The sequence below is a fragment of the Brachyhypopomus gauderio genome, unplaced genomic scaffold (assembly GCF_052324685.1).
Source record: "Brachyhypopomus gauderio isolate BG-103 unplaced genomic scaffold, BGAUD_0.2 sc72, whole genome shotgun sequence".
Taxonomy (NCBI): domain Eukaryota; kingdom Metazoa; phylum Chordata; class Actinopteri; order Gymnotiformes; family Hypopomidae; genus Brachyhypopomus; species Brachyhypopomus gauderio.
Window position 1 is genome coordinate 1,075,981 of NW_027506893.1, and position 27,309 is coordinate 1,103,289.

At 42.6% G+C, this 27,309-nt stretch overlaps 1 long non-coding RNA gene across 2 annotated transcripts; it reads right to left on the minus strand.

Moving 5' to 3' along the window:
- Nucleotides 1-5,561: 5,561 nt before the first annotated feature.
- LOC143491242 (uncharacterized) lies at nucleotides 5,562-27,280 on the minus strand. 2 transcript variants are annotated; one of them, XR_013125148.1, is made up of 6 exons: nucleotides 26,519-27,280; nucleotides 25,751-25,935; nucleotides 24,105-25,545; nucleotides 16,738-16,954; nucleotides 6,127-6,201; nucleotides 5,562-5,983 (listed from the first exon to the last, which is right to left on the minus strand). It is a non-coding gene; the product is annotated as an uncharacterized LOC143491242 (long non-coding RNA). The 2 variants fall into 2 exon arrangements; XR_013125147.1 differs by lacking the exon at nucleotides 26,519-27,280 and having other exon boundaries at nucleotides 25,751-26,197.
- Between the last annotated feature and the right edge of the window lie 29 nt (nucleotides 27,281-27,309).

Below are 27,309 nucleotides of genomic sequence, written 5' to 3' on the forward strand. Positions count from 1 at the left end.
CAACCATCTCACCATCAACTACACACACACATATAGAACAACCATCTCACCATCAACTACACACACACATACAGAACAACCATCTCACCATCAACGACACACACACACATATAGAACAACCATCTCACCATCAACTACACAAACACATACAGAACAACTATCTCGTCATCAACTACACACACACAGAACAACCATCTTACCATCAACTACACACACACACACAGAACAACCATCTCACCATCAACTACACAAACACATACAGAACAACTATCTCACCATCAACTACACACACATACAGAACAACTATCTCTCCATCAACTACACACACATACAGAACAACCATCTCACCATCAACTACACACACACACATATAGAACAACCATCTCACCATCAACTACACACACACATATAGAACAACCATCTCACCATCAACTACACACACACATACAGAACAACCATCTCACCATCAACGACACACACACACATATAGAACAACCATCTCACCATCAACTACACAAACACATACAGAACAACTATCTCGTCATCAACTACACACACACAGAACAACCATCTTACCATCAACTACACACACACACACAGAACAACCATCTCACCATCAACTACACACACATACAGAACAACTCTCACCATCAACTACACACATACAGAACAACCATCTCATCATCAACTACACCCACACACATACAGAACATCTATCTCATCAACTACACACACACATACAAAACAACCATATCACCATCAATTACACACACACATACAGAACAACCATCTCACTATCAACTACACACACATACAGAACAACTATCTCTCCATCAACTACACACACATACAGAACAACTCTCACCATCAACTACACACACATACAGAACAACTATCTCTCCATCAACTACACACACATACAGAACAACCATCTCACCATCAACTACACACACATACAGAACAACTATCTCTCCATCAACTACACACATACATACACACAGAACAAACATTTCGCGTGTGTGTGTGTTTGTAAAAGAGAAGAGAAAAGGACCAATTTTAGATAAACCATTTATTGGCTTAACACTGAGACTGAGGCTTAATGCTGTGAGCACTCATTTAGTTGTCCTGTGTATGTGCAAGTGTGTCTGTGTCTGTGAAAGACAAATTTTGATGGATCTTTGGGCTTTGAGTGTTTGTGTGTGTAAGTGTGTCTTAGCATACACTGGTTGGCATACACTGGTGTGTGTGTTAGAAAGTGTACATTTGTGAATATATACATACACTGGTGTGTGTCAGAAAGTGTGAAAGTGTACATTTGTGAATATATATATATATATATATATATATATATATATATATATATATATATATATATGAGCTTTATTGTGTGCTTTTGTTTGTGTGTGTAACTTACATTACTGTATATCTGAGTTTGAGTGTGTTTGTGTGTATGTATGTGTGTGTTTATATGTGTGTGTGGTAGTGTGTGTATGTGTGGTAATGTGTGCATGTGTGTGTGTATATGTGTGTGGTAGTGTGTGTATGTGTGTGGTGTGTGTGTGTATGTGTGTTTGTGGTAGTGTGTGTACGTGTGTGTGGTAGTGTGTGTACGTGTGTGTGGTAGTGTGTGGTAGTGTGTGTGTGTATGTGTGTGTGGTAGTGTTTGTGTGTGTGTGTTAGTGTGTGGTAGTGTTTGTGTGTGTGTGTGGTAGTGTGTGTGTGTGTGTGTGTGTGTAAACGTACATTAGTGCGTATATCTGAGCTTTTGCCAGAAGAGCGCGCTCTGCCTACACACTGAGAGAACCCATGAAAATTCATAAGGGCTCGACGCCTACTCACCAATACTAAAAATATAGAGAGAGAGAGAGAGAGAGAGAGAGAGAAAGAGAGAGAGAGAGAGAGAGAGAGAGAGAGAGAGAGAGGAGATGGGGGAGAGAAGGAAAGAGTGAGAAAAAGAGAGATAGGATGACGTCCTCTGAAATGCATGCTGTGTGATCAGGGGAATATTGAACACGTGGCAGACGGAGAGAGAGTCTCATTTTTCAGATTCAACTACTGCAGTCACTTCTCTTCACTGAAGCCATCTTTCTGCCTGTGTGTGTGTGTGTGTGTGTGTGTGTGTGTGTGTAGAGAGAGAATGTAAATATGGCACTTCCAGCCAGTAACCAAAATTTTATTTCATTTGCAGCATATTAAAGAACAGAATATGAACAAGTATTTTTAACATGCGTGACATAAACAACAACTACACAGTGAGTGTGTCCACTTACACATCAATTGATAGCTGTAAACAGTCACTGAATGATGTTTAACAGTCGGATGCACAAATGCGTGTGTGTATGTGTTTAAATATGTATGTGCATCTGTGTGTGTGTGTGTGTGTGCGCGCGTGTGCGCCTGTCTGTGTACCTTAAGTATGTATCCAGTGTATATCTGTCAAAGTGAATTTGCTCATTCATGAAGTCACTTGGGAATGAAACAGCACAAATAAAGCAATCAAAGTTCCCAGTCTAATTATGCATCCAACCACACACCAAATGGGAGCTGTTTATGCAAATGCTTATGCAAATGAAGGTTATTTTAGGTGAGTTCCTAGTGAGAGATGGAAGTCAAAATGTTTGGATTAAATTTAGCACTGGTGCCTTTGTGCCATCAGAGAAGATACAACACTGGACAGGGCTCTGTAAAAATCTCTATTAATACCCAGAATAAAAGTCTCATAAGATGAAATACTCCCATCCAAAAAAAAAGGAAATACACACTCTGCAGAATTCTCAATTTACCTTTGGCTAGCATTGTAGCATTGTGACTCAGGGTGTGTGTGAACATGTTTGCGTGTATACACTCAGGAAGAAAGGATAAAAAGAAAGGATAAAACATGTTTTTTTAAGGATCTCATTGGCTACACGTAGCGTGTCCTTGCTCTTTAAAATCAGCCAGAGAATGGGTGACTCACTGGAGTGTACCTCTTGGGTACTTGTCTACATAAACAAGGCAAACCAAAATCATGGACATCTTTTGGGTTTTTATCTTTATTAATTGCGCATTTTTGGTATATTTTGGCCCACTGTATCATACGTTATTTCAGTCACTTATATTTGTAAATAGACAACACATAACAGCTGAAATTTCTGCAATGATTATGAATGAACTTCTTGTTACATTTTGCCTACATGTTTGACAGCAAGATTCAAACGTGTTTTCACATTCACATGTAAAAACCCAAACGGTGCTGTTAACATTTTCTTCAGGAATATGTCTGAATAATGAATTAAATTAGATCTGGGGTGACTTTATATCATATGACAATGATATTTTCTAGCCCTGGGTGAAGTTGTGGTCTTGGTCCACTATTAATCTTTGAGACAGAGATTTAAACCAACACAGAAACCTCACAGGTCCTTGGAGATCGGCAGTGTCAAGGTTTGCTTTAACTAGGCTCTGCAGTTGCGAAGGGTTTTTGGCAACATGCAAAAAATAAACATGATAGTATTAATGTTTTGTTAGTATCGGTAACAACTGCTAACTCATTTTAGCCATTTGGTTATAGCTCAAGATTTATAGGAACATTTGATTAACCTGGATTTATATCAACAGTAAAAGCTGTAAAATACAACCATTGTTATCTGAAATCTAATAACATCACATTCATCTCTTCAGAGGTGGCAGCTTTATTCCCACTGCATTGTAATTATCCACTCAGTGGTGAAGAGAAACCAACTCCTGACACGTCCACCATTTGACATGTTTGTGTCACCATTTACTGAGATGAAGGAGGTGCGTTTCAAAATGATCAATTCAGGCTCGGGTTCTGCGCTTGTCTACACATGTCAGAATTTCATATATTCAAATAAATAGTCCGCTGCATTTGATCATTTTTATCTATGATTGCCTCAGAACAGCTGGTTAAAAAGACTTCAGATCTCATTGTCCGAGGCCACTGAAGTGTGAGGCTCTCTTTAATTTGTGATATTCTAATGGGCTTTTCTGGTTCTGGTTCAGATGTGAGCTCAATACATCTGGAGGACACGTTTGACCTTGCGGACCAACAGATTAGTCTGCGTTCTTTAATAAATGCTAATACTCTTATTTTATGCGCTCGTTAAAGACTTCTCACATTCTAGTGTCAGGATATAAAGCCACTTGTTATTCTCCAGATAAGTTCATATACATCTAAAGTCCACTGTTTCTATTATTAAGCCTCAGTTATAATCAGATATATCATATATACTTTATCGTCAGTTGTAGCAGTTGTCACTGGTCTAAAACTGGTCAGCTTTAAATTAATGTCCAAATCAGTCTGCACACGAGGCTAAAATGAGCCTTATATCACCCCGTAACAGTAACCTCCAAACAATGGCTGAATCACCATGCGACATGGTACCACAAAATACTAATCCATTCAGATTTGCATAAAGGATCCACCTTATGTATGACATTCAACAGAGTATCCAAAATGCAACCAAGTCGTTTGCTCTCACATGCTCGAGAGACAGCAGCACAGTGATTTGTGGCATGTACCGTATTGTATGTGGTTTGGGATGTGGCTAATCTGTGTTAGTCCTGGTGCTCCATGCTGCAAACGTAATACCTTCCCAGGGTGCACCAGAGGTCCCTCGTCAGCTGTGCAGCCAGCAAAGCCGAAACATTGAAGGCTGAAGAGAAAGGAGCTTAAGATGTGGGAGGAGCTTAGGTGCCAGGGGTGGGAGGAGCCAAAGTATTAGCAATCCATTTTGTGCCAGTGTTCAGGAGAATTCCAACACTCCAAGGTTCAAGAAGGTACCGGTGTCCCGAAAGATAAAATATTCCAAAAGTCCTAGATCGCTGGAGGATATTGCATGCTAGACAGTACAGGGATCCCCCTGTAGTTTGTTCTGACCATGCCCTTAGCTGCCCTAGGGAGCAAACTGGTTCCATCTCTCTTGTGCCTTCTTCAACATCACTTTCTCAGTGTCTTTCTACATAGTGTCTGCAAGGAAGCTCCCTGCTCCTTGTGTGATGCTCCACCAGCTTCCATCTCATGCTTCCTGGATCTCCCGCCTCCTCTCCGGTTCCTCCGACCTGTGCGGGTCCAGCCTTTCTGGGCTCCAGTAGCCCTATCGCTGGGCCTGAGCCAGTGTCCATATGCCAGTGCTGGGATATTTGTGGTGAGTCATCTCCTCACTGGCTGCTGTGCCTCATCCCTGCCCTGGCTCCCAGCACCATCCCGGCCATTTATTTTGTCTCCAGCCCTGGACAGGATTATCTTCCCCGTCCCTCTCCCTGGCCTGCAGCTGTTTGTGTGCCTGGAGAGCCCCTGGGAGACTCCACATCGCTTGTTTCTGTTTCTGATTAGTCATTGGGTGTTCTGTCGCTGTCTTGGCAGTTCCTGCTCATTATCACTTACCCCTGTGTCTCGTTACAGAGTGTTGTGGAATCCAGGAGACACGCGCGTTTTTACGGAGGGTGCGCCACAGCCCTCGAGACGCAGCGCGCAAGGTCGAGTGTGTGGATTAAATGGAACAAACTCCACTCAAGACTCTTTGTTTTAAAAAAAATCAATTTAATATGTGCTCGTCGTTTTTGAGGAAGCGTCAGAAATGAAAAAGATAAGAACGTTTGATGTTCGTGAACATGTGAAACAAAGACAGAGAGGCAAGCGCAGCACAAGGAACAAACGAAATGTAACCAAATATCGTAAAGCAACAACGCGCTGCGCTGTGTATTCTTCTACACCACCTCGCTGCTCTTCAGCCCTCATACCTACACACCTGACAGAAACAGGCCTCTCACTTCACCTCGCCTTGGCCAGTAATCTTGTCCCCCCCCTCTTCCCTGCAGAGCTCTGGGAACGAGTCACTCAGAAGAATCAGAGTCCGTCTCTCCAGGTAAGATGTTGAGTTTAGCTCAGTTGATTGTAGAAGGTACATGTTTTTTTATGCATAGTGTGATGTAAGTGATTACGCTACAAGGTCAGAGTGTCGATGGAGACTGGAGGTAGAACCTTGAATGGGTAAAGAGGAGAAACAAACACTCTAACACACACACGCAGTTACATGCTGCACCTGAAGCAAAGGGAAAAAATGGATTATGAACAGAAGGGAGTTCTCTTCAAAACGATCCTAACAACACCCTAGACTCACACACCCCAGACGCGGTCAGTCTTTGGTGGTGATTACACCCTTGTCACCCATTCCACTGGTGATCACTTCCATGGTCCACCTGCCAGTTTGAAAAAAAAAAAAAAAAAGATTTCATATTACAAAAAAAAAATCATATTGTAGAGTAAAGTCCACTTTGATTTTGACTGTCAGCATAACAACCCCCTTAACACAGGACCCTATATCTACCACCCAATGAATAGCAACCTGGTCCCTGTCTGTAAAAGCATTCACACCTCCATTTCTTAAGTGTGCATTTTGTAATAGAGAAGTAACCACAGAGCCCTTTCCCCCAACACTTTTGTTCACCTGACATAGTGCACTAAGCCACAGTCAATTTCCCAGCAGGTGCTACTTACTGTGAATAACTGACTGTGAATGACTGTGAATAACATCCACTGATACCTCCGTCGCCTGCCTCCAGAGAGTATAACAAACGTATCGGTGCCAGGTACTACCAAATCCCATATGTAAAAGAACTGCCAATAAAGAGGTATGACTAGCCCTGTCGACAGCCTTCTCCTGTTTCAGGCTGTGAAGACCCAGAGGAAATGAATGCAGTTTGGCCATGGCCATAAAAACCTGGAACAGAGCCAGATTGTACTGTACCCCCCCCCCCCCCCCCCCCCCCCCCGAGACCCCTTGTGTCAAAACCTTGGTCAGATGTTCAAAGTCTAAGCCAGAGTCAAAACCAGAACTTAACATCAAACCCTAATGCAAAACACAGAATCTCTTTTCCTTCAGCCACAAAATGGTCTCTTACTGCCTCACTAGCCATGTTTACCCTTTCTATGCCCTCTACTGTATATTACTGCCTACCTTTTCCATTTTCATCCTATTCGTCTCCATCCCACACCCCTCACATACAATGGCCCCACCCTCTTCTGCCAATGACTGTGTGCTCATTGGCTGCAGAGTCTTCATACAGTCAAGCTCGGGTGCAGTGGGAGACCGGGGTCATTTAAACAGGACACGGTCAACTTCCATGAACTTCATTCTCTCCCCTACCTCCAACTCCAACTATGCGTAAGCCTAAAATGATCACATGTGAAAATTAAAAAAAAAAACACGTGGGAACAATTGCCCTCAGGCTCAAAGAAATCCGATGTGAAAACCTCGCAGGACTGTCAGACACAAATAACTTATACACAAATGAGATGCAGCCCTGGAAGATCTCCCAGCATGCCTGGCAGAACCTGGATCTGCGCCTGCCTCTTGTTACGCATAGACTTTTTACACCAGTCCGACTGTCTCTCCTGGGTCCAAACAGGGTTCCATTAGTGTAACAGAAACAAAAGCAGTCCCTGTCAGCCCTTGTATTCTGGTCGTTGGGGGTTCTCCACCCGCTGCGTCCACGCTTGGCTCAAAACTCTCGAGGGGGATTGGTGAAACCGACCCCGTTGGGAGGAAACGGGCAGTACATGTGTGGATTTCCCTAAAAACACAACACAGCCTGGGCAACCTACACGCGACATGGCAGTGCTGACCCACACAACCTCTTGCATTGCCCAGATCTTGCTGAGCCCGAGGTCTCCAGCAGTGCTCTGGGCGCTGCAGACGTTCTCAGTGTAGCCTCATTGTGAATCTGCCCAGAGGATGGCGAAGACTTCTAGAAATGACAACGGCGGTCTTCAGGTGGAGCCTGAAACATCTCTGGGCTGTCCAGATACTACAGTGATTCCTGAGCTTCGTTTCTGCCCAACAACAGGATCAGTAACACGACACGATGGGTGTTTATCTGACCAATGGGAAGGCAGACATAGACGTAAATGGTATGATTGTGAGGTCATAATACAGTCATCATAACCATCCAATGACTGCACATGTTCAAAAAGTACATTCAATAAGTACAATCTAATACTTACAAGGATATCCAATACATAGAAGTATATCTATTACATACAGATACATACAATACTTGCAAGTATATTCAATAATCCAATAGCACCAGAAATCCACTATGCTAAGCAAATCAAAATTGTGAAGAGTGAAGATGTTGTTGGGAAAATTTCAGACCACCCAGTCCCAGTCTTCTCCACCCCAGCAGACACCTCTCTCCGTAGGTCGAACATAACGACAAATATTAAATGATGAATGATAAATCACCAGCCAACCTGCCCAAGGTCTCTCACTTTTTGGCATCTGACAAGAACAGATCCAATACTTGAGCTTAATCAAGAGGCCATAATTCAGCACTTTATGAGTAACCCATCCACAGAAGCTAGGGCAAACAAATAATGCCTGAGGTTAATCACAGTCACACATTGATCCCTGTCACATCAGTCCAGGAGAGTTCAAACAGGGTGAACCTGCATCTTGACCTAAATACAGGGCTGTGGCCCTAAACTGGCTGACCAAGCACTTTTCTAAGGATTCATCTTTCTATTGATGAACAGCAGAGAAATGTGCAAATCTATAAGAGCAAAAAAGAGCTACTTAATATTCCTCATTCACAGATCCTTTGAAAAGTAAAAGATTTAAACAGGAATGAAAAAGACCATGAGCTATAACTACAGGTAGCCTAGCCTCCTTATGTGAACTGCAGCGGTATCTGCAGGCTGGGAGTCCGTTCGCCGCACAGATGACGACGATTGTGAGGTTTTGAAAGTGTGGCTCAGTGCAGCTGTGGTGGACCTGTGTAATGCCTGCAACACCTGCTGAGGGTTCTGTGCTACTGCGCAGTGGATGTTGAGCTGTGCACCGATTGCCTGAATCCCAAGTTGACAATACAGGATGCTTTCATGTGAACAAGTTACCCAAGAAATATTTTCCTTATAGGACAATAAAAAAGTGTATATATGTACCTGCACTTAGGATAAAAGAAATGCAAGGGTCTGCATATTGCGTGTAAAATTACTTTAAACTTGTAATGGATCTACATATGTTGTCAGTCATCTCCTTTGTGTTTCTGCAAAGTCTTATTAGACTAATTACCTTCACGTGTTAGCCGAGTTCCTTGTTATCATGTTTCTTTGCCTCGTTTGCAAGCTTCAATCTGTATTGCTCACCCAGGATTGTTCTGTGTGCCAGCGTTTTGAACCCTGCAGCATGTGGGGACACTTAATAGAAAAGCCCCTAAAACATACCACCCTCATGACACTAAAGGAGACGTGTTGTCATGTGAGTGACGTATGACTTTTATCCACGTTTGACGGCAAAAAGATGACAAAAAATATCACAAATGATCTCGTTTCACTTTAGCTAAAACTAATGTTTATTCTTCCTCCTAAAAGTTCTCAGGACCAGTTCCTGTCAGAAATGTTTCTGATCTCTTTCCTGACGTTTGATCAGTGTACAGCGATATGATCACGGTAATTATTGTTGACACACACGGGAAAAGACTGAAGTCAAATATTTTTTTGTGGCACAGAACCAAAGGTTTCCAGCACACACCAGTTAAAACAAATGCAACAATGGAAAGCAACAGTGCATGAATTAGATTAAAAGTAGAGTTGTCAGATTAGTCAGAATCTTCTTTGTTCTGCGTTTCAGATGAAAAGCCAGAGGCGAGTGCTTACAACAGTAAATCATCTCTTAATATTAGCGCTTCGTGTGGATATTGTGAGGAGAGGTGGAATGGCGTGGTGGCGAGAGTTGAGTAAGACAGAAATATACATCTGTTGGGATACAATTAAATTACTTTTTCACAGAGTACCAAGACAGCTAAACTACCAGATTATGTGCAGATGCTGTGCACTTTAAATTCATGTTAATTTACACTAGGATGTCAGGATTTCCTCAGTGAAAAAAAAAACAACAACTATAAAACAACTTGTGCTTTGCAGAAAGAAAATACGATTTTGCCCAGTCTCATATTTTTTTATTACAGAAAACTTGAAAGTTGTGTTCTTTTATAAAAAACGTGATGAATGTTCCTCTGTGTTGCGGGTCTCTGTGCTGTAGGCTGTAACGTTTAGAAGTTCCCCGGTGAGGCATAATCTATTGCCAGCGCAGGATTTAGTTTGGGCCTCACAGCCCCAAGTCCAGCCATGTGACAACTGTTAATGACTCTGTTACAAATAGCTAACTGGAACTATACAGCAACGGGTTCAACAAAACATACAGTACATTCCTCTATGCTCTTGTATGGACAGAATTTATAGTTTTCATTAGAGTTTCAAGCCTCAAACTTCTGAGAGATTTCAGTGAGTCTAATGTTAAGCTATGACACAATCACTACCTAATAAGTGTCTAGGGAAATTGAAATGTACATTTATAAGCCATTCTAAATCAAAACCACCTTATTTCACCAAGTACTGCATGTTTAACATACAAGATTTTGTTTTGGTGAGTGCACACATGTATTATGTGTAATATACTAAACAGACCAGAGAAATCCACAAGAAATGTTCAAATATACATACAGAAACATACAAATATTCAAGAGGGGAAAAAAGTGAATTTGAAAACAGATTGACTTACAGTGATGGGAGCAGGGTTTGTCACTGCAGAAGAGTCACGGTCAGTGGGGAGTTAGTCCCCCCCCACCCCCCCCACCCCCCACCCCCCCCTTGGCTCATTATCAGTGTGTGTCTTCCGTATTGCAGTGTGTCGGCCAGCAAGCGCAAGGAAGCCTCATCTGTGAGCTTGTCTCTCAACAAGGCCAACGCCGCCCAGGGCTTTCTCTATGAAGCTTGTGAGATGTAAATTCAGCAGCCACAATCCCCCATGTTGATTGCACAATCATTTAGTGCCTCATATGTTTGGCTAGGTCAGTGGTTCCCAAAGTGGGGGGCGCGCCCCCTAGGTGGGGCGCGGAGCTATTGCAGGGGGGGCGCGGAGCTTGAAAGTAAAACGTGCACATGTGTCAATATTAGGGATGCACCGATTCCGATATTAATATCTGAAAAAATTCTAGATCGGGTATCGGTGACAATGTGACCGATCCATAAAAACAGATCTATTCAGTCTAGTTCTATGCTTATATTGCTTGCTTTTCGGAGTTAGTTCAACCTTAATACTCGTGCTGGTGGTATTCCACTTAGTCCGTTTATTTGCTGGTTGACCAAAATAAACCTGGGCTCCAGCAATACTTCACTGTTCATGCATGAACTGGTGAGTTGTCCAAATCTCATTTAATGCGTTACTTACAGAAATGAAATAAAGAGCAGTGGTCTGACTCGGCAGAAAGCTAAAAAAACAACAATATTCCATACGCGCACGCAACTCGCTCCCTTAAAGAGACAGTACACATATTTCTGGCCGTTACATGCTTTGTGCTCTGCGTGATGTCTACGCTTGCAAACTAGCCGCATATGTATTGCTGTTTCTCTTATTTCATCTCCTTATTTATTTTAAATTATATTTAGAATTCTTGAACCATTTAAAAGGTTTCTTGCAGTTTATTTTTTTCATGTTTGACCAAAGTTGTGAACCTATTGTTTTTGTAAGTTTTCAACACATCCCTAGTCAATATGGGGGGGGGGGTGTAGGGGGGGCGCAAAAATATTCTCATCTACTAAAGGGGGGCACGGCAGAAAAAGTTTGGGAACCACTGGGCTAGGTCATACATTTACCAGAGCATTTTAAATATTTTACACCTGTTTTGTAAAGTTTACGGTTCGCTGGTCTTCTTGTGGCAGCTGTGTACAAGTAATTGCTGCCTCTTCTCATGTTTAGATTTCATACTGCAATTTGGTGTTTTGAAAAGACATTAACTTGCACATACCAATAATTTTCCTTCTTTACTAAAATTAGAATGCACTTTAAATAGAAATCTACAGCTTCACTCGCAACCTTTGAACATTTTTTTTCTTGCTTTCTTTCTATTTATTCTATATATTCTATATATTCATCAGGACAGTCATGTCATCAGGACAGTGCTCCTTCACCATGACACTGCTGTGTGAGGATATTCTAGACATAGGAGCAAAACGTCTAATCCCTGGGCGAGAAAACTGGAAGCTTTTCTGTTTGCTTCTTTACGCATGACCAGGGTTAAACTGGGCCAGAGAACTCAGGAGCCGCTGGTTTAAAGCAGAGTTCTCCAAAAAGATGAGCCCCAGAAACCCCGCTTTACGTAACCTGCAACTCGAGCCGAGCTCTCTAATTTGATAGAAATGTAAATCGTTTCTAATACAACCTTCATGAAATCCATTTAACTATCTGATGTGATAAACCACGCTGACAGACAGGCCCCGCGACGCTGCACCAGGACCTCCCGCCCCCCCCCCCACTGCAACACCACCCCTTCCAGCATTCCAGTGGGGGGTTTTTGTTTTTTTTGTCTTGGTGCTACATGGTTCTTTGATTCTGTGAAACTGCACATCCTCCTCTCTTTGTTCTGCCAATTTTCTTTTGTGAACAATTGTTTTAATTTAGTTGAATTACACCAATAACAGATGCAATGCTTCAAATAAAGACAGGAAGGTGAATAAATGCAATTAATGTATTAATTAAAACAAAAAATTAAATGGTCCTATATCAATGTATAGAACACACAGACCGAAATTTGAAAATGGTTATCCAGCTGCTTGTCTCGTTTACTTTAATGGTAAGTATTCCTACACCGCTCTGATGTCCTGGGCTCAAGACCACATATGCAAGCTGCTGAGAGCTGCATGGATATAACATCTGATAAGTGAGGACCCATACACACCTACACATTTTACGTAGGGTGTTTCAGTCTGTAGCTAATCATTTTTAGCTTCTGTGAAAGTAGAAAGACGTAGAAGAGATTCCTCTGCCAGGATCTGAATTTTTTTTTTTATCTGGTGTTAAAACAATGTTCTTATCCACCAAAGATTGAATGCCTCCACCAAGCTGTGTCGAAACCCCTCCCACTGCAAATGTGCAGGAAGCACAATTTGAGAGCACAGTCGGTAAAGATTAACATGTTTCAAGGGTTCAAATAAGCCTGCGTAATGTCTTCTGATTAATCATTTGGTAATTTGGGTCTTTTGACAGCCTAGCAATCATTTTTCATCAAACAATCATGCATAAAGATTAATGTCTTTTACTCCATATGGACACCAACTAGAGTGAAAGGTAATTTAAGTTGTTCTGTCAGTTTTCAGTCTCTGCTTTTTTCAAGGTCTTCCAACCTGCCACATAAAGGCATGGAAGAATTGAAGTAGATTAGGTTACTATCATTTTTAAGTAGACTAGATAATTGCCATTTTTAAATAGACTGGATCATTGCCATTTTAAAATAGACTGGATTATTGCCAATTTTAAAGTAGACTGAAATATTACTATTTTAAGTAGATTGGATCATTGCCATTTTTTTAAATAGACTGGATTATTGCCAATTCTAAAGCATTTGGTTACATAGGTGGCTAGCATGTTTACACAGCTAGATAAAACTGATCTAGTTCAATCCAGTACACCTTCATATAGCAGGAATGTTTGGTGTGAATATACTCTTATTCAGATTTATAAGCGGCTTGTCATTTACGTTTTTTGCCAACTGGCTGTTCCTAAGGGCATTCACCATCTAGCAAATTCAGCAGGTCAAATTTGCATAACACACCCTCAGTTCAACAGAGTTGGAGCTCAGATATAAGACGCACGGCTCCCCCTCCTCTTAAATCCCGACCCCTGGGCATGGCCAAGTTCTCTGTTCCTCTTCACTCCAGATGCACCAGCTGTTAGCTGATGCATCTCCTGGCTCAGGTCCAGAACAGTCATCCTTCGTTTCATGAGCCCTCCAACTGAGATCTTTTGAGATTGGTCAGTTTAATAAATTTTGAATGGATGGCAGAATTGAGCATTTCTGAGTTTTTTAAAACCCTCAGTCCTTTCCTGCTTCAAATTATGTTCGCGTCAAATAATTTCTGCTCAGGCAGCGCAATAGGCGCTAACGTTTGTGTTTCATAGTTCATCCGCGTTTCAAAGAGGCTCATTATTTTGTTAACTGGGCCACATCGATAAATGCCTCAATTTTGTTTTTACAACAACTCGGTTGTGTATTAGCCAGGCAGCTCAAAGCGTTCCGTCACGGCACACTGACTGGTGGTGATTTTGTATATCTAGTTCTTATTGTGTCAATGGATCTTGCAGTGGCGCTTTGAGGCACACTGAGACTTGCTACTGGGAAGCAAAGTGTCTGCCAAGTCACCTCTGCTGGTCCCAATCCCCACGTGTTTTCCACCTTTCTCGTTGCCTTCAGCTTGTAGATGTCACAACTTGCTAAGCAAAACAAATGGAACATATGGGGCCTGCCAAAACGCTTTGTTACACATAAACGTAGCGTCGGTAGTATGACCATGAAAACAACACCGTATGTTACTCTATAATAACCTAAAAAAAACAACCCAGATCCAAAAACCGCATTTGGATAATGACAAGAAGAATTTGTACAGCTCAGTTTTCTGAATTACACTTCAGCACATTAGATTCCCATCTGTCCATGTGTGTGCAATGTATTTAGGATCCAGTAGATCACAGTTAAGACAAACTTAACCTGGGTTCAATCAGTTAGAATACGGTTGGCATTAGGAAGGAATGACAAGGTGTTTTACATTCAAACAACACTTTGAAGGGAGTTGCAGTCTTGTCTGTCCATCTAAATGTGCCTCAGTAGAACAGGACTGGGTCCTATTTAGTGTTTGTCCTGACACAGGTCAAACTGTCTCCTTGTCTCTGGGTTTTCTGGGACTGAAAAGAGACTCCAGGCTGCAGTGGCTTCTCCTGATAACGTCTTCGTCGTCTTCTTCCTCAGGGGGGCGGAGGCACTCTCAAGCAACAGTACACACAGAAATTGTCTTTTTACCCTGAACTCTTCTGTGGCTGCTTATACCCAGGAGTCTTATTCAGTTTAGAGTGTCTGCAGCCGGCCTGAGAGGCAGAGAAAGGGGAGGGGCTGTGTTGAGAAGAAAGGGGAGGGGCTGTGTTGAGAAGAAAGGGGAGGGGCTGTGTTGAGGGGAAAGGGGAGGGGCTGTGTCGAAGAGAAAGGGGAATAGCTGTGTCGAGGATAAAGGGGAGGGGCTGTGTCGAAGAGAAAGGGGAGGGGCTGTGTCGAGGAGAAAGGGGAGGGGCTGTGTTGAGGGGAAAGGGGAGGGGCTGTGTCGAGGAGAAAGGGGAGTGGCTGTGTCGAGGAGAGAAAGGGGAGGGGCTGTGTCGAAGAGAAAGGGGAGTGGCTGTGTCGAGGAGAAAGGGGAGGGGCTGTGTCGAAGAGAAAGGGGAGTAGCTGTGTTGAGGAGAAAGGGGAGGGGCTGTGTCGAGGAGAGAAAGGGGAGGGGCTGTGTCGAAGAGAAAGGGGAGTGGCTGTGTCGAGGAGAAAGGGTAGGGGCTGTGTTGAAGAGAAAGGGGAGGGGCTGTGTCGAGGAGAAAGGGGAGGAGCTGTGTCGAGGAGAAAGGGGAGGGGCTGTGTTGAGGGGAAAGGGGAGGGGCTGTGTCGAGGAGAAAGGGGAGGAGCTGTGTCGAGGAGAAAGGGGAGGGGCTGTGTTGAGGGGAAAGGGGAGGGGCTGTGTCGAGGTTCCATTTTCAAAGTCTCTGGCTTTAGTGAGTCAGCCAGTGCTGTCTGGGATCAGCCATAAGCATCTCCGTAGGCCTCTGAGCCACTCTGGGACTGAGCCCAGAACACACTGCAGCATAACAGCTAACATTTCCACAGACAAGCTGTTCGTAGCTCCCAGTTTGCCTCTGAGTTTTGAATCTTCCTAAACGTGTCTACCCAGTCCCTAAGAAACCAGTAATGCCACAAACAAGTGACGGTGTAGTAAGACTGTCCTATAGATCTTAAATATACAGATCGTCTGTAATATTTTGTTTATACACACACTGATGCTCCAGCATGCTTGATATTTTTTGGACGTATATGGTTGCAAGTGGAAAACCAAGAAAGGACGTGACACAAACGGACGTTAATGTCGCTGGACTGGTGAAGCACAACTGCACATTTTGACTGTCACGTCAGCAACACTGAAACAGCCGCTCTGAAACTTCAGTGTTGCCACAGTAACCTAGACTACACACGAAGTGGAATGCGTAATATTGCGCTAATCCAATTTTAATATAGCCTTTACCTTTCAGACCTAATGCAAAATTTAGTGCTTAAATTTGTAGTTTAATATTTAATATGTGATTCCTTGAATTTGGGTGAATGGGGCGTTATGTAATTCAGAGGCTTTGCCTTTTGAAGAGGAAGACGAGGATAAGAAAACAAGAAATGTCAGTGAAGAAGGGTGACCACTCAAAACAAGCCTTTAAAAACAGGGACATTTGGACAGTGAGTTAAAAGCAAAAATATTCAGCCCCATTAGTGTGAGCTATGAGAATCAATGCATTCTATTGAAATATTTCCGACATGCATGTGTTATAACTAAATTGAATATGTTATTACTATTACTACTACAATTAATATATTATTGGCATGTTCTGAAACTGTAAAAGTATTTTCCTAATAAACCATAAGGAGAAAAGTCAGTGCTTAGAAAAGGTTTGGTGGCCAAAATACTAAATTAATAAACATTTTCATAAAAAACATTATAGACTAGTTTCTCTCTGAGTGTTGAATATAATAATATGTAAATCTAAACACCTGAGCACATGAATCATTTAACAGACAATGAAGTTTCATCCAGCGTTCCCGACTCACAACGAGGGTGCCAATAATTATGGAGGGTGTCGGTTCTCCCCCCCCCTGGTGACGCACCTGTTAGTATCACTCCCTGGCAGAGCAGATCTCTGCACACATTCAGGTTTGAGTCCCAGTCGTGCCATTTGCCGTCCATAGCAGGGGGTCTCACAGGATGGGGGGGGGGGCCTTCTTTCTCCCCTGTTGCTATGCAACGGCACAGCCGGCTGGGCATTAGCATGGTCACGGCTCCGGGATGTGTGCGGTATCACCGCGGATGGCAAGAGTGTCCCAGCTGAAACCCAACACAAAGTAGCAATCTGTTGCCTTTAATTCTGAAAGACTTGAATGCATATCAGACACGCATTCCGTATGACTGTAAAACTGGTAAAATTGGAGGAATATACGTTATTCTAACGTATGGCTAACAATGGCTGCAATTAACACTAAACAATAAGCATCATACTGAGAACATTCATGCTTAGTCTGGTTAACAACGTCTGTGGTTAACGGCTGTGGTGCAAATAAAATTGAAGTGAACTTAATTGAACCATTATGGAAAATCAAAGGACGGTGGACTTCAGTGAGCGGGAGTGAACAGAATCCCCTCTGTAGCATCAGAGTGCAGATACTAGCACGTTCGTTGCAATTATTCTGAAATAGATTGTGTATGTGGTCATGATGGAGTATTATGGCCCTTGATGATGGGTTACAACTCTGCATCTGTTGAGATACATTGTCATCCTGTCGGCCTCTCGCCAGTCGGGCCACAGCTCAATACATGAATACAACATCTTTAAACTTAGGAATTGATTTTTCCCACAAACCCAGCAGTGCATAGGCAGAAACACATGCACTTCAGTGGAGGAACCACACAATCGAAGAATCACAAATATATATATAATATATACAGCCAATGCAAAGTCATCTACAAAAGTCAGATATAAAGTCTTCTGGCATTCAGTGAGTGGATATTTGAGTTTGGAGAACAGCTAATAGAGTCAGAGAGGCCAATAGAGAGGTCATCCTCAGTGAAGGTACATCCATCACAATGGGAGGTGATGGTATCAATGGTTTTGAAAATCATTACAACGTACAACAATTTCCTACACAAAGATGTGAAACATCAGAAAAGCAGCAGCAGACATGGGACAGCAGAAGAAAGAGAGAGCAGAAGAGAGAAAGGGAGTAGAAGAGGGAGATCAGAAAAGAGACATCAGAAGAGAGAGAGCAGAAGAGAGATCAGAAAAAAGACATCCGAAGAGAGATTAGAAGAGAGATCAGAAGAGAGCGAGAGCAGAAAAGAGAGATCAGAAGAGAGAGAGAGCAGAAAAGAGAGATCAGAAGAGAGAGATCAGAAGAGAGAGAGCAGAAGAGAGAGAACAGAAGAGAGAGAGGGAGTAGAAGAGGAAGATCAGAAAAGAGACATCAGAAGAGAGATTAGAAGAGAGATCAGAAGAGAGAGAGAGCAGAAAAGAGAGATCAGAAGAGAGAGATCAGAAGAGAGGAAGTAGAACAGGGAGATCAGAAAAGATACATCAGAAGAGAGAGAGCAGAAGAGGGGGATCAGAAGAGAGACATCAAAAGAGAGAGCAGAAGAGGGAGATCAGAAAAAAGACATCCAAAGAGATTAGAAGAGAGATCAGAAGAGAGAGAGAGCAGAAAAGAGAGATCAGAAGAGAGAGAGAGCATAAAAGAGAGATCAGAAGAGGGAGCAGTGATAATTCGAGGCTCGTCAACATGATGGACCCCTGAATGGTTGGTTTGCTAAACACTACAGTATGTAGGTCATTCAAATCAGAGTCCTCGAATTGCGTAATTGGCTGGAAAACCGTGGAACTGAGCTCCAGTCCCCTGTTGGCTGCGGGGAAGCCGCAGCCATCTGCAACTGGGAGTCCACCAGAGCGCAACTGGCCGTGCTGTCATTGGCTGGGAGGAATGCCGTGGTGCCTTTCCCTGTTCAGAGCCACGCCGGGCCAAGCGCAGGCGTCCGTAAGGTCGAGTACGCAGGAAATCACCCGCTCAGATCTCTCTCTCTCTCTCTCTCTACCAAACCAGCGCCACTGTTCTGTGCCAATGTACGAGCGATGTACAATGTACGACGTGCAAGTGCCAGCAGCATGAGACGCGGAGCTGGCGACGTGTGACGGAGGAGGCCCGTGTTGGCCGGGACACTTCCAGGTTGGTAGTCGCCATGTGACTGAGGATGCCCAGGTAGCAGGTGGAACTGGCAACAACTGACAAGAGGCAGAAAATGGAAAAAATGCAAGTGAAGAATTATAGAGAACATGTCCAGAAATCCAGATTGAACTGGTAAAACGTAGAGGGAGGTTAGAAGGGGATATAGTGTTAGGAACCCTGCACATGCATTTCTGACCAGTTTTTATATGTTAAGAGAGACCGATACAGAAAATGACAAAAGTCAAGCCGGGATTAAATAAAAGACAAGATTTCCATGTCCTTATACAAAAGGAAACACTTGGATTTGGTCTGAGCAATAAGAATCTTATTGTGGAGTTTATTTATTGTCAAATTATAAGCCTGAATCAGTACTAACACCAAGATACTTTAATAGGTGACCAAAATAATAGATGTGTAATTCATGGGATAAGGGGCCTAGGCTGTTATGTTTTTATGTGTCTGTTCCAGCCAGAGGGGGCAAGCACAATGACCTCAAGTCTTGCTTTCATTTAGCTGTAGGACGTTTATTGCAATTCAATTTTTAATGTCCTTAATGCAGTGAACAAGTTACCAGGATTCAGTGGGAAGCATAGTTGTTTATCATCAAGATTCAAGTAATAAGAGTTCTTACACTTGTAAAATCTGTAACTTGGGAGTGTAGCAACGAGAATAGAATCAGCCTAAAATAGAACCTTGCAGTACGCCACAAGCAATTGCCCTTTAAAAAGGAAAAAGTCAATGTAACACATTCCAACCTTTAGTTTTAGATTCCCCATAAACATACATTGATCAGCTGTGTCAAAGGAAGTAGTTAGGTAACAGTCAATAATTTAAACAGGACGCTATTAACAGTTCAATGTAATGCCACAAAACTAGAGTACAAAAGTGCTTAATTCATTTTAAATGGTCTTCTAGAAGAAGTCAGAATAAACATTCCATGCTTAAACCACCACTGAGCTGTGCTTCTGTGTTTGTACTGTGTTGTGTTTGTACTGTGTTGTGTTTGTACTGTGCTGTGTTTGTACTGTGTTGTGTTTGTACTGTGCTGATGTGGTATGTTTTGTGCTGTATTTGTATTGAGCAGTGTTTGTTCTGAGCTGTGTTTGTATTGAGCTGCTGTGGTTGTATTGGGCTTCTGTGTTTGTACTGTGCTGTGGTTGTATTGTGCTGCTGTGGTTGTACTGTGCTGTGGTTGTATTGTGCTGCTGTGCTTTATTTATGCTGATGTTGTGTATTGTACACTGGACCAGAAATGACATCTCATATCCAGTCGTCAACTCTATTACGTCGTACTTACATTATGCTTTGATTTTTAGAATCTATTAAGGGTGTTTAAGTGTATAAAGTTCAGTGTGATATATTTATATGACGTGTATATATTTATTTGCATATAACAGCTGCAGATAAATATGTTACTGGCTGCTGTACCACATTTCATACTCCAGTTCTAATCCCCTTCCAGCGTGTCTTAAGGGGAAGGTAAAAGTGTGAGTGTAGGATCAGCCTGGTGTCTCACAGAACCTACCACATTAAAGAGATTTTCAAAGCCAAATCTATCATTTAATATCTCATTTCTGGTGAATGGCCATTTCTGTCCCCTGGCATCATCCCTGGGGGAAACAAAAGCACATTCTCTGCAGGTTCATGGATTTTTCATGTCTGCTATGACTCACGTCACCTGGCAGGCTATTATCATTCTTCTGATCCGTGATACTGGACGGTGACGTGACATGTCATTACTGTTCCCTTTCGCTCACCAGCAAGCGTCAGCAGTTTTCGTTACAATAGATTTTTCTGCGTGTTTTCACGTCGGTAGTTCACGAACAGCCAGAGCCTGCAAAGTGGCACGAACGATTGTGTAGCTTTGTAGCACACGTCAGCAGTCAGACCCGCTGCACGTGAGCCCACAGTGAGTTCATATGTACAGACCCGCTGCATGTGAGCCCACAGTGAGTTCATATGTATTCATCATGGAACTCACGTGGGAAACACTGAAAGCTGTGTCAATATGCAGTTTTTACAAGGGCAGTGTTAACATGCAGAATATAGCCTAAAGTAAGGAGACATTTGGATTAATTTGTACAAGTTTCAGGGCAATGCTGTTGTTGGGATACTGGCAGCATAACTAGTGATATTTCATCTTAAAAGTACACTTACAATGTCATATTTTATTGGGTTTTTTTTTCAGTAGAGCTTAGACAAGGGGCTCTATGACATTTAATGGGATAACCCACAATATTTCCATTTCAAAAGCTACACAAGTCTCACTAATTGCTCTCAAAGGGATAGAGACTGCACCCAAGTGTGGTTTTAGTTAAAGTTCATTTTAGTTCCTTCTCTCTGGTTGATCTATTAAAAGAGGAGCTGGTCTTGGAGCACAGGAGAATGAACAAAGGTTTAAGTTTATTGTGAAAAGAGTATGGAACATGCCGTTAATTACCTCTCTGTGTGTGTATGTATGAAAAAGAGAGAGAGAGAGAGAGAGAGAGAGAGCATGCGTGTGCGTGTGTGTGTGCGTGTGTGTGTGTGTGTAAGACTAAAGGGAAAAGGTCAGTATGGTGAGAACTATTGGGGAGACTCCCTTAGACATAATTGTTTCATAACAGATGGACTAAAGTTTCCAGTTGGTGTACACACACACACACACACACACACACATTTAAATAGGGCAACATGATGACAGACAAAACAAGAACACACACAACACGGGTTGCCACAGACGACTCTTCCAGCACAGCTAGCAGGTGCTGACCTAAACACACAAACACCTGTGACTGGGCTTGTTTTCCTGTGTGCATGCCATTAACAGATGTAGCCTTATAATTAGATAAACGCTCCCCAGAGGTTTCCTGTCCCCCAGGGGGCGATGCACCTGGGTGAGTCACTAAAGTCTGCTGCTGAAGCACTCACTGTATGAAAGGCTGGAGCACGTTATTGCATACAGATGCAAATGTGTTTAAAACATACAGTGCAGAAAGACTGTCCAAAGACATTCCTTGCAACGCGGGGCCTTTTCAGTAAGTACATAATAGTCAAATGACTGAATCCGTGTATTCAGCACTGGCGTGCTGCTGCTATGTCAGGGCCGTCTATGTCACTGGCCTCGTGGGTTTTCATCCTGAAGACAGGCCGTGTGCGAGTAGCAGAGCCCCGTCCCACTCCTGACTCACACATTATTCAGGTCAGCCTTATTTAGAGGCTGCGGCTCACAATTGACATTGTCAGAGAGCAGCTTCACAGAGTCCACGGGCTGGGGGCCCTGGGATGCCTCCCCCGGGGCCCCTCTTAACTGGCCCGAGGGAGACACACATCCCACTGGTGCTGTGCTGAGCGATCGGCGGCCAGGTCGGATGGATTGGACCTCTGCCGCATCTAATTGGCCTGGCGCAGTAGACAGATGCGTGGACGGTACCGCCTCGGTGGTCGGGATGGCTCAATCGAGAAGCTGACCTGGACACTCGCATCGCTGAGGCAGGGAACATGCCGGCAAACCCTAAGCAGATGGAGGCACGTGGGTAACGGTTCAACTGCTTCGTGGACAATCTTGACCTCACAGGCCATCCTGTGGTTTAACATGAGTGTCAGATGAGAAGTTGAGCAGTTTGACTCACTTGCACTAGGACGTGCAACTTAGTGCACAGCAGAGCTTTAAAACTCTAGTAGATGCCAGTGAGGTACCTAGCAACAACCTAGTTTACTACTTAATTAGCTTGGCAATTTACAAGCAATTATAAGGCCCCAGAAGGTGTCTTCTAAGTGCTCTAAGCAAACCAACTTTGGTAATTAGAATCAGACAGCCTAGCGGTCTCGGGCAAAGTTACTGGCTGTGCACTAACCTGAGACCTGTAGCTAACAACCCACTTTCCTCTGATCTGGTGTATTCATGAGTATGAAAAGTTTGGTTTGCATAGCCAACAGAGCAAGTTCTTGCTAGGAACTGCATTTGCTCGGGCGATGAAATCACATCCTTATATAGCTTTCGATTTGAACGGACATATGCGAGGATCAGGAACGAACACAACAAGGAAGAATCAAAGCGAGAGACAAGCGACTATTACGAAGGAGCGATGCGGGAGATGACAGGCATGACGCTGGGCGTCCTCACACCAGCGTCTAGATGTTCACCTTGATTACATGATGTTAGGCATGACGCTGGGCATCCTCACACTAGCGTCTAGATGTTCACCTTGATTACGTGATGTTGGGCATGACGCTGGGCTTCATCACACCAGCGTCTAGATGTTCACCTTGATCACGTGATGTTGGGCACGACGCTGGGCATCCTTACACTAGCGTCTAGATGTTCACCTTGATCACGTGATGTTGGGCATGATGCTGGGCGTTCTCACATTAGCGTCTAGATGTTCACTTTGATCACGCTCAGAACAAACGGGGTTGTGTGTAAAGCGTGAACAGAGTGGGAGAATGCTACAGAGTAGGAGAACTTCACAGGACTGACTGGACAGGGGCTGTGTTGGTACTCGGACCTGCGTGTGATGAGCTGTGTGTGGTTATGAACTGGACACCAATAGTGTGTAAGCAGCCTCATTCTGGACAGCCGCTGCGTGATTCTGATGTCATATTTATTCACGCTAGTAATCAGTCTCTTGTTCTAACGCACACACACAGAAACACACATGCACACACACACACCACACACACCGCTTCAGTGTAGTTCCTGGTCTGTCAAAAGATATTTATTCAAACCAAAACCAGTGGCAGTACATAATTCATCATACCAAGCATAAGCTGATTTTACACGTATATTCACATATTCCTGATTAACCCCTATTGTATGCACACTTTAGACACGCAATCACACATGTACGAAGGATTCCTCCTCCCCACACGCACACACACACCTACACAACACCTCCACACACATCGTCATCATCACATATTTATGAAAGATATGCCCAAATACTCACACCTACAAACTTTCATCAAGACATACATAAACACAGTTATGACACACATACGTACGCTTCCACGATTCACGTACGTACACATTTGTATCACTAACTTCATGAGCACTAGTCCTAAACTCTGTTCATCTCAGACAGTACAACAGACATGACACACAAAGCCAAAATGTTCCCCTAAATCATATCAGTGAAACGAGCTTCATGTTCCAACTAGGGCGTGAATCCAGAGGACTTCGCCCGGTGCTGGGTCCAGCATTTCAGTTTGTCTCTTCACTCCTGATCCTATGATTTCATGCTAATTCTCAATTTTTATATAGATATTTATACACACACACACACCTGTGAAAACTGCGTTCTCAGAAGATATTACAAGCATCTGAATCTTGTCTTTAAAAGGAACCTCTTTTAGATGTTCAAGTTCCCTGGTCAGCAGTTTCGGCGATTCTACACAAGCCTTCGGAAACACGGACAATCGTGGACGTTGGCGGGAACGGAAGGACAGCCAGCCCCGTCGACAGGGGGGGACAACCGGGTCTGTTGTCCCGGGCCCCAGGGCCAGGGGGGCCCATCAAAGAGCCCAGCAATTTATTTTTTATTTAAAGTCTATAATTTTTAAATAATCTTGAAATCTTTCATTAATATAAAATTCTGTACTCAAAATAAACTCAATGACTAAAATATATATGTTTTTTAACCTATCTGCATATTTTCCATTAAGTGCATACACCCCCGCATCCCACTGGAAAATGGTTTGATCCAGCACCGACCGTAACCGGCTGGTACCCCCACAACAGCGGGAAATACAGTGGTGGATAGTTAAAAGCAGAGCCGTATAGAGAGAGAGTCGCGACAACGGAAGTTCAAAACGCTTGATGGTCACGTGATTCACGGAGGCTTCAGATAGTTCCAGGAAGTTCAATTTGAGCGCATAAACACAGAGACAGAACTGCGATTTGAGGATTATTGTGAACATATAACGACCAACTTTAGGCTAATTTTAGAGCACATTGCTGTTTAATGCTTTGATTGTTTTATAATTGTTATATATTACGTTCATTTATATATTTAGAGGGACAGGAAGGGGTGAGAAATTCAGATGAGATTAATTTTCTAACATTCATGGTAATTTCTGTAATCCCATGGTATTGGTGACCTAAGTAATCTAAATGACTAATGTACATTTTCTGACAGAAGGAAAATTTTCTTTGACTTCATTGTGCAGAAATATGCTTTAAAAGGGTACATTAAAACACATTACATTTACATCCAGACAGTATATGACATATTAAAATACATAGATAAATTATATATATATATCTTGTCTTTTTAATACACACTTATTTACAGCAATTAATTCATTAAATAAATCTCTAATAATCTCAAATATGAATATCATGTCAAGCAGTTTTTCTGGGTCCTTTCCTCCATGTTGTTTGTGTAGTGTCCACCATGGTTTGCTGTGTTGCATGGGGATGCTCCAATCGAGCAAAAATGTATGGTTTCCCCACTGATACTGAGAGGAGAAAAAAATGGTTGTCTCAACTAAGCAGGAGCAATCTTACCCTCACTAAAGATTACAACAGCAAATATATATGTGAGGTAATCATCAAACACTGCATTTGCACTTTTCACAATAAACACACTATTGGAAAGCTTAATGCCTGATTTATTAAAATACAGAATAGTGAACAAAAAAAATCTAAGACTCCAGACAGACTCGGGTGCAGGGTGAGGGTGCTATCTAGTTGCAGGCTCCATTGAATCCCCTATGGTTCTTTGGCTTAAAGAGAGAGAGGAGAAAATGATTATTATGAGTATTGATGTGATATGAATTTGAACTTGTTGCACATCCTTGGTTGTTTTTTATACATGTAATGAGTGTATACGTATCCAGTAAGTGTTCTCTAATACTGTGTATTCACCCACTATGGGATATATATATGGGTAGACAAAACTGAGTTGTCATGTGTGAGGAGTAAACTCACATCACTCTGCAGGCACATTTTGAGGCAGAGCAGTTCATCAGAACCAAACAGGGCAAGACTAGGCTGAGAGCAGATGCTGTTCCCACCATTTTTGTGCATCGCCCCGCACTCAGAAAGAGGAAGCCCCCTGCACTACGATGCACCACTGGACCTGTAAAGACAGGGCCCATAGCTGCTGATCACAGCTATAGTGTTGACACAGGTATAATAAGTATGAACTCCTAATAATTATATTATTTCTTTAAGTGATAGAATATTTAAAACTTAATCACACTAAATAGTATACGTCTTTTATATCCAGCAGTTTCAAAAACTGAGGAAATACGTTAATAAAATAAAATAAAAATAAATAAAACGAAATAAAAAGGAAAATAAAATAAATAAAGGGATAAATAAATAAAATAAAAGGAAATAAAACGTTAGTTGGTACTCCAAAATGGATATCCTAATTTCACCTCCTCGACCCAACACACTCTACAATCACACTCAAATGTTATATTTAACCAATACTTATAGCTACCCCGCAAAAACATCGCGTTTAGGTGAAATGGCATTAAGAGAGGAATTTACAATTAATAGGCTGTCGGTCGTTAATGTGAAATCTCGCTAACCGTATTCGCGTTGTCTTAGCATAGATTTAGTTCCCTAAATCTGCTTATTAAGAGGTGGATAATTCACTAAAATGCTTTAATTCACATTTTAATGCACATGCTAATTTGATTCTGATGTCCTTATAATACACAATCTGATTTTTTTAAGCGTACTAACCTGTAAAAGTGTATCACAGATGGTCCACTGCTCCAGTTTGACTGCGCTGCTCGTATTTGCTGCTAACTTCCGGGAACTATTGACAGGCTCCACGATCCTGGTCCATTGGAGTGAACGGAGTTGACGCGACTCTCTCTCTATAGGGCTCTGGTTAAAAGTAAATACAGAAATCTGGAGCGCAGAAAAGAAAGGAAAACATTTACCTGACGAATTTTAATGTTGCATTGTGTTCCAGGTTTGAAAAGTGCTGGAATTTAGGCTAAAGTACTTGAAAATGCTTGAAAGTAACTACTTCGTTTCACAACAAATAGCTGTCTGACTGAACCGTTCTCGTGAAGACGATAAGATTGGGCGTTTTGAAAATAAACAACCATTAAATAATGTGATAAAAAGCGAATTATTTCGAGTATATGTATAAATATTTAACTTAATTAAGTTTAACGTGCAGGAAAATATTGAAATGGACCTTTAAAGTGAAGTACAAGTGCTTTAATTCCACATTATAAAGGTGTATGAACCCTGCAAACATGACTTTGTTCATTGCGCTGAAGCGCGTCGCGCGCGAAGTTACAAAAGTCAAGAGGTGCACGACCTCGCGAATGGACAGCGCGGGAGGCCCTCGCACACGGGCGGTGCCACTGCGATTACGTCATTTTCGCGCGAACCCTCGCGCCGCTCGCGACGCGTCAAGTATATAACCAGTCAGCTGTCAGAAACAGCTTTGATGTGTGGCTATATTATATACTATATGACCTAACAGAAGGATTGTCAAAAGACGAAAATCAAATGAC